Genomic DNA, 12237 nt, shown 5'->3' on the forward strand with positions numbered 1-12237 from the left:
GGAAGTCAGGCGCATCACCTCCTGGGACCAGCCCCGAGGGGACTCAAGCCCATCCAGGGTGCAGGTTCCTCCAAAGGAAAGCCCCAGGGGAGGGTCTTGGGGGGCCATGGTGCAGCCCACCTCCCTGTGTGACCTCAGCCCTTGCCGACCCTCTGCCTGTGGTGGGAGGTCCCCGAACAAAGCACCCAGGGCCCCAGGGGCAAGGCCAAGCTGACAGGTGTGGGAGGCAGTTGAGCCCTGGATCCTGACCACAGCAGGGCAGTTGGCAGATGTGCCTCCGGGACAGAACCCCAGGGGTAACGGCCATGGACGCTGGAAGGGGCCTGGCTGGGGGCAGGGACCAGAGGATGAGGATGGGGCCACATGGACTGGGGTGCCCTGGGACAGCTGCTGCCAGCGAGAGACCGGGGCACCACTCTCCAGGAGCCCACGCTGCAAGTCAGGCCACAAGGGCCTCCGACCCTGAGGGCGGATGAGGCCAGGGACAGGCCAGCCGGGCCGTGAGGCCCCTGGTGAGCCAGGCCCCAACCTCAGGCAGCGCTGGCCCCTGCTGCTGCTGGGTCTGGCGCTGGTGACCCATTGCCTGGTGCACCCAACGGCTGCACCGCAGAGCAGAGCCCTGGGCCCTGGAGCCCCTGGAGGAAGCAGCCGGTCCAGCTGAGGAAACGGTGGGGCGGGTAAGGGGTGAGAGATTCCTGGGGATGTGGGGGTCTGGCGGCAGAGGCGGGAAAGGATGACCAAGGGGAGACAAGCCAGAGGGGGGAGGAGGAAGGTTAATCCCTGGAGGGGAGCCAGACACACACTGACTTTAACTGAAGTGTTAATATTTTTCCATCATGGATTTGTTTAAATTAATTTTTATTGCTTAATGTCATATTAAAATATTATTTATCTTGATTCCTGAGATTTTTGCCCCCACCCCTTACATTTGGCACGAAGGCCAATGTCTCCCTTACCTCCCCCTAGTCCTTGGGGTAGGGCAGGACCGGAGGCAGGGCCAGGACGTCCACAGGGTGGTGGCCACTATCCCTGAAGGGTGCCCAGGCCTCCCCCTCCTCCCCCTCCTCCTTCTCCTCTTCTCCCTCCTCCTCCTCCCCCTTTCCCCTGGCCTATGTCGCCTGTCCACTCCCACCCTCACTGGGCAGGGGCCACTCCCTGGAGCTCCAGCTGATGTGTGAGGGGCCTTTCCTGGAGTCCCTGGATCACTAGACCTCGGCCAGCATCGCCTCCTGAAACCAGCCCCTAGGAGACCCAAGCTTATCCACGGTGCAGGTGCCTCCAAAGAAGAAGCCCAGGAGAGGGTCTAGGGAGGCCACAACTCCCTATGTGACCTCAGCCCTTGCCACCACTCTGCGTGTGGTGGGAGGTCCCCAGACAAAGCACCAAGCATCTGGGTCCATTTATGACTATTTGGGACACAACAGCCTGGTCATCGCTGGTGCATATTGTACCCACAGGTGATCACATTGTACCCACAGGCGATCACGTACCCACAGGCGATCACGTTATACCCACAGGCGATCATGTTGTACCCACAGGCGATCACGTTATACCCACAGGCGATCATCATTTCAGGGGCAGAACCTCCCTCTCGCTGGCCCCACAGGCAGGTCCTGCTGTGATCCCCTTTGTGCAGATGGGGATAGAGCCCAGAGAGGTGAGGCAACCCGTCCATGTCACTCAGCTCATGGGCACAGATTCTAAGGCCCAAGCTGGACAGCCTCTAGCTCTCCCCTGCCCATCCTCTAAGCTGATGGAGCTGACACGTGCACCTCTGGGGCCTGAGTTTCCCCCCTTTTTATCTTCTTCTTCAAACAAAGTTTCACGGAGTTTCATCTTGTTGCCCAGTCTGGAGTGCAATGGCGCGATCTCGGCTCACTGCAAACTCTACCTCCCAGGTTCAAGAGATTCTCCTGCCTCAGCCTCTGGAGTAGCTGGGATTACAGGTGCGCACCACCACACCCGGCTAATTTTGTGTATTTTTTTAGTAGAGATGGGGTTTCACCATGTTGGCCAGGCTGGTCTCGAACTCCTGACCTCAGGTGATCTGCCTGCCTTGGCCTCCCAAAGTGCTGGGATTACAGGCGTGAGCCACCGCGCTGGGCCTGAGTTTCCCCTTTTGCAATCTGAGGGGCCCTGATCAGTGAGGGCCTTCAACCTCCCACCCACCCAGAGGATGCTGGGGTGGCTGTGGTGAGACCTCCAGCAGCGGCAGCCAACCTGACCCACACCAGGAGCCTGGCCATGGAGGCGGGATCAGCATGGTGGCGGGCCAGGACCAGGTCTCAGTGTCCTGCATGGACTTCTGGGCAAGGAGTCCCCATCAGGGTCAGGCTCTGTGCTGGGGCTGAGGTCCCAGAGGATCTAGATTTACCCCAATTCAAGTCTACAAGGAGCGGGGGCTGGGTGAGGAGACAGCCACAGGCAGGGTGATGCCTGCAGAACAGCGACTGGGATGGGGAAGGCCGGAGGGGTCTCCACAAGGGACAGGTGACAGGTGGAGGGAGACACAGATAATAACATTGGTATTATGTTGGGGGGGATATTAATATAAGTTTTTATATTATAATCTTTAGAAATCTTATAGAAATACTATGGGCCGGGTGCTATGTCTCATGCCTGTAATCCCAGCACTTTGGGATGCCAACGCAGGCAGATCCCGAGGTCAGGAGATCGAGACCATCCTGGCCAGCATGGCAAAACTCCGTCTCTACTAAAAATACAAAAATTAGCTGGGCGTGGTGGCACGAGCCTGCAGTCCCAGCTACTCGGGAGGCTGAGGCAGGAGAATCGCTTGAATCCGGGAGGTGGAGGTTGCAGTGAGCTGAGATTGCACCCCTGCACTCCAGCCTGGATGACAGAATGAGACTCCCTCTCAAAAAAAAAAAAAAGGTATTTTGCTGGGGGAATATGAATATGAGTTTTTATAATCTTTACAAATCTTATAGAAATACTATGGGCCAGGTGCAGTGGCTCATGCCTGTAATCCCACAACTTTGGGAGGCTGAGGCAGGATTGTTTGAGCCCAGGAGTTTGAGATCAGCCTGAGCAACACAGCAAGACCCCATTTCTACAAAAAATATAAAAACTAGCCAGTCATGGTGGCACTTGCCTGTGGTCCCAGCTACTTAGGAGGCTGAGGTGAGAGGATTGCTGAAGCCTGGGAGGTTGAGGATGCAGTAAGCTGAGATCCCACCACTGCACTCCAGCCTGTGACAGAGGGAGACCCTGTCTTAAAAAAAAAAAGAAAAGAAAAAAAATGAAAAAAGAGAAAAACTGATTATTACTGTCGAACTCTGGTAAATATCTCCTATCAAGTAAATATCTCTTCTATTCATACCTTATTAAAAGATATTTTCATTGTTTTTAAGAAATAGATTGTGTATCACTTTTTATATTTAGTTGTAAATTTATTTGTTTTTTTTACTTTTTTAGAGATGGGGGTCTCACTATGTTGCCCAGGCTGGCCTCCAACTCCTGGGCTCAAGCAATATCCCTGCCTCAGTGTCGCAAGTAGCTGGGACTACAAGCATGCACTACCAAACTGGGATAATTTTTTGTAGAGATGAGGTTTCACCATGTTGCCTGGGCAGGTCTGAAACCCCTCGGCTCAAGCCATCCACCTGCCTCGGCCTCCCAAAGTGCTGGGATTACAGACATGAGTCACCATGCCTGGCCTGTATTACTTTTAATAGGTCTTAATAGGTTTTAAATATTAATTATTTTTAAATTAATTTCGGAAGTCTTCTACAACATGGATGAAACTTGAAGACATACGTAGTGAAATAAACCAGACACAAAAAGACAAATGTCATTTGAATTCACTTTTATGAGGTCCCTAGAATAGGCGAATTCACTTGGACAAAAAGTAGATTTGAGTTAATGGGGTGAGGGGGAAGGAAGAATGGGGGACTGTAGTTAATGGGTTTAGAGTTTCTGTTTGGGAAGATGAATGAGTTCTGGAGATGGATGGTGGTGAAGGTTGCCCAACAGTGTGAATGTACTTAGTGCCACAGAGCTGTATGTTTAAATATGGTTAAAGTGGAAATATTAATGCTATGTATGTTTTACTGCAATTATAAAAAAAAGAAAAAGAAAAAAAGAAGCCAGGTGTGGTGGCTCATGCCTGTAATCCTAGCACTTTGAGAGGCTGAGGTGGGCTCACTGCAACCTCTGCCTCCTGGGTTCAAGCAATTCTCCTGCCTCAGCCTCCTAAGTAGCTGGGACTATAGGCGCACACTCACGCCCAGCTAATTTTTTTGTTGTTATTGTTTGGTATTTTAGTAGAGATGGGGTCTCACCATGTTGCCCAGGCTGGTCTGGAACTCCTGAGCTCAGGCAATCTGCCCGCCTTGGCCTCCCAAAGTTCTAGGATTACAGGCGTAAGCCACTGTGCCTGGCCCCATATTACACTTCTTAAATGCACTTCTCTATTGCTTAATTACCTTAAATGTTATATTCTCATAATTTTAAAAGAGTAAAGATTTTTGGGGGGCAGGTGTGGTGGCTCACACCTATAATTCCAGCACTTTGGGAGGCCAAGGTGGGTGGATCACTTGAGATCAGGAGTTCGAGACCAACCTGGCCAACATGGTGAAACCCTGTCTCTATAAAACAGAAAAGTTAGCTGGGTGTGGCCAGGCACGGTGGCTCACTCCTGTAATCCCAGCATTTTGGGAGGCCGAGGCGGGCGGTTCATGAGGTCAGGAGATTGAGACCATCCTGGCTAATATGGTGAAACCCTGTCTCTACTAAAAATACAAAAAAAAAAATTAGCCGGGCGTGGCAGAGTGCACCTGTAGCCCTAGCTGCTGGGGAGGCTGAGGCAGGAGAATGGCATGAACCTGGGATGCAGAGCGTGTAGTGAGCCGATATCATGCCACTGCACTCCAGCCTGGATGACAGAGCAAGACTCCGTCTCAAAAACAAAAAAAAAGAAAAGTTAGCTGGGTGTGGTGGTGCATGCCTGTAGTCCCAGCTACTTGGGAGGCTGAGGCATGAGAATCGTTTGAACCCAGGAACTCAGGAGGTGGAGGTTGCAGTGAGCCAAGATCATACCACTGCACTCCAGCCTGGGCAACACAGTGAGACTCTGTCTCAAGAAGAAAGAATGTCTAGATGCAGTAGCTAAGTACGCAAAAGCCATTTCAGTGTGGGAGGTGAGGTGACTGAGCCCAGGGACTCCAGGTTTCTGGCTGAGGGGTTGAGACAGCCCATGGTCATTGTGATGAGATGAAGACGGAAAATGAGCTGTGCTGGGGGAAGGTGGTCATATCCTCTGGAAGTGATTAATTTGAGAGTCCTGTTGGGTAGCTCACTGGACATGGTCAGTAGGCAATTGAGGTGGAGCTGAGGAGATTTGAAGCTGGGATAGGCTCCAGCCTCGCCATCTGGGCAATAGTGGGGGTCACAGAGTGTGAAGATGGCCAAGAAAGGGGTCTGAATGGGGATCTTGGAGAGTCAGCAGCCAGGCATGGGACGTGGAGAAACAGATGCCAGGGGAAGAGGAAAGGGGAGTCTCAGATCCCAAGGGGAAAAGAGTCACTGGAAAGACGGGCCAGTCCCGTGTCACATCCAGCAGAGACACCAGGTACAGCAGAAGGACCTTGGACATGACCATGAGGAGGGCCTTGTTGGCCATGACCTGGGAGAGATGGGGGTGAGAGCCTGGGGGACCACACCATGTCCGTAGCACACAACACAGTGCCTGGTAGACAGGATGGATCTATGGACGGACATACATGTAAATGGATGGATGAATGGGCAGATGATAGATGGATGCAAAGACAGATGAATAGATGCATAGATGCATAGATGGATGAACAGATGGATGGATGGACAGATGGATGGACAGATGGAATGAGTGATCTGAGAGGTCAGAAAAGGCTCCATGAACAAAGTGAGACTGAGCTGCATCTCCATGGATAGATATAAAAGCAGAGGACTCTCCTCTTGAGTCAAGAATGACCCAGTGTCCTGGTCCAGGGAGGAAGTCAGCCTGGCTTGACTGGCGACACTTGTGGCGGACTTCAGAGGCCCTTGAAAAGAGGCCAAGTGAGGTTGGGCAGGTCCGAGCCAGCTCAGGACTCCTGAGCCACACCGCACAGCTGCCTGAGGGGATGCGTCACTCAGGGAGTTGCTGGGACCCACTGGGCCAGCGTTGCCATCAGCACCAACAGCTTCAGAGACTGGGACACAGGCTGGGGTGGCTCCAAGGCTGTGGGCAGCACCTGCCTCAGAGAAGGGACAGGCACAGAGACACTACTGGGATACTGGCCACCCCCCTGCCCTGTGCCTAGGTCACAGCCTACACACTGCAGCCCTGTGCCCCTCACACCCAGCAGGTTCCTGCTCCAGCACGGCTCCTGGACTGGCCCCAGGTGCTGGCCCCGGGAATTTCAATCTAAGCATAATACACTGAGGCATGTGTTTGGCAGCGGGACCCAGCTCGCTGTTTTAGGTAAGTGGCTCTCACAACCTTTCCTAGCCTGTCCCACTCTCTCCTATCTTTGGAAATCTGTTTTCTCTCTCTGGGGCTTCTTCCCCTCTGCCCTCCCAGCCTTAAGCACTGACCCCTGTCTTTATCCATGGGGTCTAGACGAGGTGCGTTAGTCTCAGGGTAACCGGCAGGAAGGGCCCCCACAGTGGGAGCAGCCACCTTCAGGTTCCAACAGCGGGACACAGCCTGGTCCTGGGGCCTGGGCTGGGATTGGGCAGGGTCAGGGCTCCTCCCTTCTCCCAGGGCAGATGTCTCAGTGAGGGACAGAGGCCAGTTCTGATGAGGGGCCCTGCAGTGGCCTTAGAGACAGTCCCCGGGACCCCAGGGTCTAGGCTGAGGACTGCATGCCCATCCAGACTGGGAGGGCCACACGGGGGCCTGGGGAGACAGGGGTCACCTTGAGGGGAGACCAATGGAGGGCACAGAGAGGGTTCTGGGTCCAGGCTGTAGCTCTGTGGACTGTGCTGGGTTGTGAGGACATGGGGACACAGAGGGATGGGTGAGACTGGGGGAAGCCTGAGAGCCCAGCCCTCCCAGGACAGTTACCAGAAAGGAGAGGGTCTCTTAGGGCAGAGATGTCTGTCCCTGGAGCCCTGTCGCATTTGGGGCCCAGTGTCTCTCTGTTCACGGGTCGGCCTCCCGCCTTCATTTGAGGAGGGCACTTTAGACTCAGGAGGTGACTAGCGGGGAGTAAATGGGGGTGCAGAGAACTCCACGGCCGCCAGGTGAAGTCCAGGGGCATCAGAGGCTGCTGGGGTGGGCATGGGGGCTGTGGTGACCTGAAGTCTGGGGGAGCAGCCCCAAGAACCCAGCCGATGTGAAGGGTCCTGTGGTCGGACTGGTAGGGACAGGGGCGACAGCAGAGCCCCAGGGTTTGTCTGGGTGGAGCCCCTGCTTCACCAGGAGAGCTGAGTGGGCCAGGTTGGGGCACAGCCTGGTGTCCCAGGGGATGGGAAGCTCCAGGCCATGCCAGGCTTGGGCCTCCCCACACCCTGCCAGGATGGTTTTCTGTGCTCAGACTCCAGAAACCAGGAAGGAGGGAGCACAGCCTGCCCTGGGTACGCACGGGGAAACCGAGGCTGCAGAGGAAAGGGCTGGGCCAGGACACCTGGGAAAAGTGACTTGGGAAGGCCCCTAGGAAGGCACGGGGCTGTCTGCTCTCCAGAGGGCTCCAGTGGAAAGGAGAGAATGAAGAGGGAAGGAGAGGCCCTGGGTGGACCAGACAACCACACCATGAACCCTCCCAGAGACTTTAGACAGAGAGAGGCGCTCCACAACACCCCACTCTCCCTCTGCCATCTCTCACCCCCTCCTCTGTCCACACAGGTCAGCCCAAGGCCACCCCCTCGGTCACTCTGTTCCTGTTGTCCTCTGAGAAGCTCCAAGCCAACAAGGCCACGCTGGTGTGTCTCATGAGTGACTTCTATCCGGGAATCTTGACGGTGACCTGGAAGGCAGATGGTACCCCCATCACCCAGGGCGTGGAGATGACCACGCCCTCCAAACAGAGAAAAACAAGTACGCGGCCAGCAGCTACCTGAGCCTGACGCCTGAGCAGTGGAGGTCCCACAACAGCTACAGCTGCCAGGTCATGCATGAAGGGAGCATCGTGGAGAAGACAGTGGCCCCTGCAGAATGTTCGTAGGTTCCCAACACTCACCCCATCCCCAGGGGCCTGGAGCTGCAGGATCCCAGGGGAGGGGTCTCTGCATTCCAAGCCATCCAGCCCTTCTCCCTATACCCAGTAAACTCTCAATAAATAAATAAATATCCTTCGTCAACCAGAAATCCTGCTCCCTCTCTTCTTTTTTTTTTTTTTTTTTTTTTTTGAGACGGAGTCTCGCTCTGTCACCCAGGCTGGAGTGCAGTGGCCGGATCTCAGCTCACTGCAAGCTCCGCCTCCGGGATTCACGCCATTCTCCTGCCTCAGCCTCCCAAGTAGCTGGGACTACAGGCGCCCACCACCTCGCCCGGCTAGTTTTTTGTATTTTTTAGTAGAGACAGGGTTTCACCGTGTTAGCCAGGATGGTCTCGATATCGTGACCTCGTGATCCACCCGCCTCGGCCTCCCAAAGTGCTGGGATTACAGGCTTGAGCCACCGCGCCCGGCTCTTCATTTCTTATCTCTCATACAATTTGATGCTTCTCCTGGGTTCTTAGTGTGGCGTTGGGGGAATCCTGGCACCAGTGGGAAAGCAGCCTGGAGGAGAGGATCACAGTCCCCCAGGCATGTCCCCTGGGGAAATAGGCCAGGAAAGGAGGAGTCCGCTCACTGAACACCAGTCCCTCCATTCACTCCCTCCTCCCCTTCCTTCTTGCAGCTCAGCCCCAGACTCACTGTCTACTTTCTGGAGGGAGCTATTTCTGGCTGAGCCTCCAGATATGCCCTCTGTCCCTGTCCTGGTCTGGACCCTCTATCCACCCATGGCCTCTCTTTCCTCAGCCTGGAAATCCTACTTTGGCCTGGAGTCTCTCTGCTTCCGGCCCTGGCCCCTGGAATGCTCTCCTTCCTCTCTGTCCAACTCCCCAACCCTGAGAGCTGGACTGTCCAGGACACTCCAACACCATCAAATTCATGAGCTCTTATATTTTGGGCCCACCTTGATTTTTCACCTGACAGCAGGTTCAGAAGTGTGATAAAAATAAGAGGAAGCCAGGAAGGAAATATACATGAAAGGCCTGCAAGAGGATCAGGACACTTGCAAAAGATAGGCTCTGAGCTCCCCAGGAACCAGTGCAAGAAGGGTAATAGGTGCTCCATCATTTCTTTCTTTTTTCTTTTTTTCTTTTTTGGGACAGAGTCTGTTTCTGTTGCACAGGCTGGAGTGCAATGGCGCAATCTTGGTTCACCGTAACTTCCACCTCCCGGATTCAACCCATTCTCCTGCCTCAGCCTCCCCATAGTTGGACATGGGGCCTGGTGGGAGGTGTTTGGTTAGTGGTGGATCCCTCATGGCTTGGTGCTGTCTTCCTGATAATGAGTGGGTTCTCGTGGGATCTGTATGTTTAAAAGTGTGTAGCACCTCCCTGTCAACTCTCTCTTGCTCCCGCTCTGGCCATGTGAGACATCTGTTCCCCCTTCACCTTCTGTCATGATTGGAAGCTTCCTGAGGTCTCCCCAGAAGCTGAGCAGATGCCAGCATGCTTCCTGTACAGCCTGCAGACCTGTGAGCCAATCAAACCTCTTTTCTTTATAAATTACCTGGTCTCAGGTGTTTATTTACAGAAATTCGAGAATGGACTGATACCAACATTAATCTTATCAGTAAGGGCAGAGCCTCTCACCTCCCCAAAGCTACCACTTCATAATACCATCACATTGGAGATTAGGTTCCCACCTGAATTTTGGTGGGATGCAAACACTGAGACCATAGTACCCTATCTCCAAATACAGACACATTCTGAGGACCTGGGGTTAGGACTTCAACATATGAATCTGGAGGAGCACAATTCAGCCTGGAACATCTGCTTTGGTTTGGGCTCCCCTGCAAGCAGGCCTCAAAGAAATGCTGTTGGGCTTGTAGCTTGTTTGGGACAAGTACTCCCAGGGGCAAGAGTGAGGGATGGGGAAGGGGAGAGCAAAACAGGAGCAGCAAGAAAACCAGTGCAAAGGCCAAGTATAGTGGTTTACACCTGTAATCCTAGCGCTTTGGGAGGCCGAGGTGGGTGGATCATGAGGTCAAGAGATCAAGACCATTCTGGCCAACATGGTGAAACCCCGTCTCAACTAAAAGTACAAAAATTAGCTGGGTGTGGTGGTGCTCGACTGTAGTCCCAGCTACTTGGGAGGCTGAGGCAGCAGAATTGCTTGAACCCGAGAGGCAGAGGTTGCAGTGAGCTGAGATTGCGCCACCGCACTCCAGCCTGGGTGACAGAGCAAGACTCCGTCTGGGCTTTCTGGGATATGTGTCTCAGTTTTATTCACGAAAAAACATAGCCCTGTCCACTCTGTATATTTGAATTGTTTTATTACTTGGGCAGGAGTTCTCTCTCTCTCTCTATATATATTTATATACACACACATATAATTATATATATTTACATAATATAATATATAATTAATCATATGTAATATATAATATATCATATATCATATGTAATAATATGTCTATGTGTTATATAATATATAAATAATATATAACATATAAGATAGGCCGGGCGCGGTGGCTCAAGCCTGTAATCCCAGCACTTTGGGAGGCCGAGACGGGCGGATCACGAGGTCGGGAGATTGAGACCATCCTGGCTAACACGGTGAAACCCCATCTCTACTAAAAAAAGTACAAAAAACTAGCCGGGCGAGGTGGTGGGCGCCTGTAGTCCCAGCTGCTCGGGAGGCTGAGGCAGGAGAATGGCGTAAACCCGGGAGGCGGAGCTTGCAGTGAGCTGAGATCCGGCCACTGCACTCCAGCCTGGGCGACAGAGCGAGACTCCGTCTCAAAAAAAACAAACAAACAAAAAAAAAAAACAAAAAAAACATATAAGATAACATAGAACATATATAATATATAACATATTTATATATAATAAAATATATTATTTATGTATGAATCTATATATGTGTGTGATGTATGAGTGTGTGTGTATATGTATAAACCACTTGAGGGTAAGTTACATATATCATAGCCCCTTACCCCTAAATACTTCAGTGTGTATTCTCTAAGAATAGGGATATTCTGTTATATAACCACAGAAGAGTTATCTTCAAAAGTTTACATTGATACAGTATATTTAGCTAATATACCATGGTCCCTATTCTAATTTTGCCAGTTCATCTAATAATATCTTTTTGAGCATTTTCCCCATCTAGTACAGAATCCAATCCAGAGTTAGGTACTATACTTAGTTGTGAGGCATTTTTTTTTTTTTTTTTGAGATGAAGTCTTGCTCTGTTGCTTAGGCTAGAGTCCAGTGGCACAATCTTGGCTCACTGCAACCTCCGCCTCCCAGGTTCAAGCAATTCTCCTGCCTCAGCCTCAGTAGTAGCTGGGATTACAGACGCCCACCACGCCTGGCTAATTTTTGTATTTTTTTGTAGAGACGGGGTTTCACCTTGTTGGCCAGGCTTGTCTTGCACTCCTGACCTCAGGTGATCTGCCCACCTCGGGCTCCCATAGTGCTGAGATTACAGGTGTAATCCATCGCACCCGGCCAGTTCTTATGTCTTGTTAGCCTCTTAATCTGCATCCTACATTTATGAGGAGTATAAAGAAACTAGTTTACCTTGGTGGAATATTCTTTTTTTTTTTTTTAACAACCCTGTGATTAACATCTTTGTATCAAGATCTGCCTCTACTCTGAACAGTTTCCTTATTGCCAATAGTTATTTTAAAGGGAAATTGACACATACACACAACACACTTGCACAAAACTGGCAAGTAGCAGATAAGCGCTCTTCTAATTTCAGTTTCTTAGCTTTCATGTAGAATGAACAATTACAGTAATACAGGCTGAGGGAAAACAAAGGTATTATTGAAATACACCAGGGACAGCCTAAAACAGTATTAGAAAGCAAGTTCATGCTGCTCAACATTAGCAAGGCAAGGGAAATAGGGAAAAAAATACACAAAAGTGGCTATCACAGGCCGGGCGCGGTGGCTCACGCCTGTAATCCCAGCACTTTGGGAGGCTGAGGCGGGCAGATCACAAGGTCAGGAGATCGAGACCATCCTGGCTAACACGGTGAAACCCTGTCTCTACAAAAAACACAAAAAATTATTCAGGTGTGGTGGCGGGTGCCT

At 51.9% G+C, this 12237-nt stretch overlaps 1 pseudogene; it reads left to right on the forward strand.

Moving 5' to 3' along the window:
- The first annotated feature begins 341 nt into the window (after positions 1–341).
- LOC126929530 (immunoglobulin lambda-like polypeptide 1) lies at positions 342–8255 on the forward strand (annotated as a pseudogene).
- The last annotated feature ends 3982 nt before the right edge of the window (positions 8256–12237 follow it).

This window comes from Macaca thibetana, chromosome 10 (genome assembly GCF_024542745.1).
Source record: "Macaca thibetana thibetana isolate TM-01 chromosome 10, ASM2454274v1, whole genome shotgun sequence".
NCBI lineage: Eukaryota > Metazoa > Chordata > Mammalia > Primates > Cercopithecidae > Macaca > Macaca thibetana.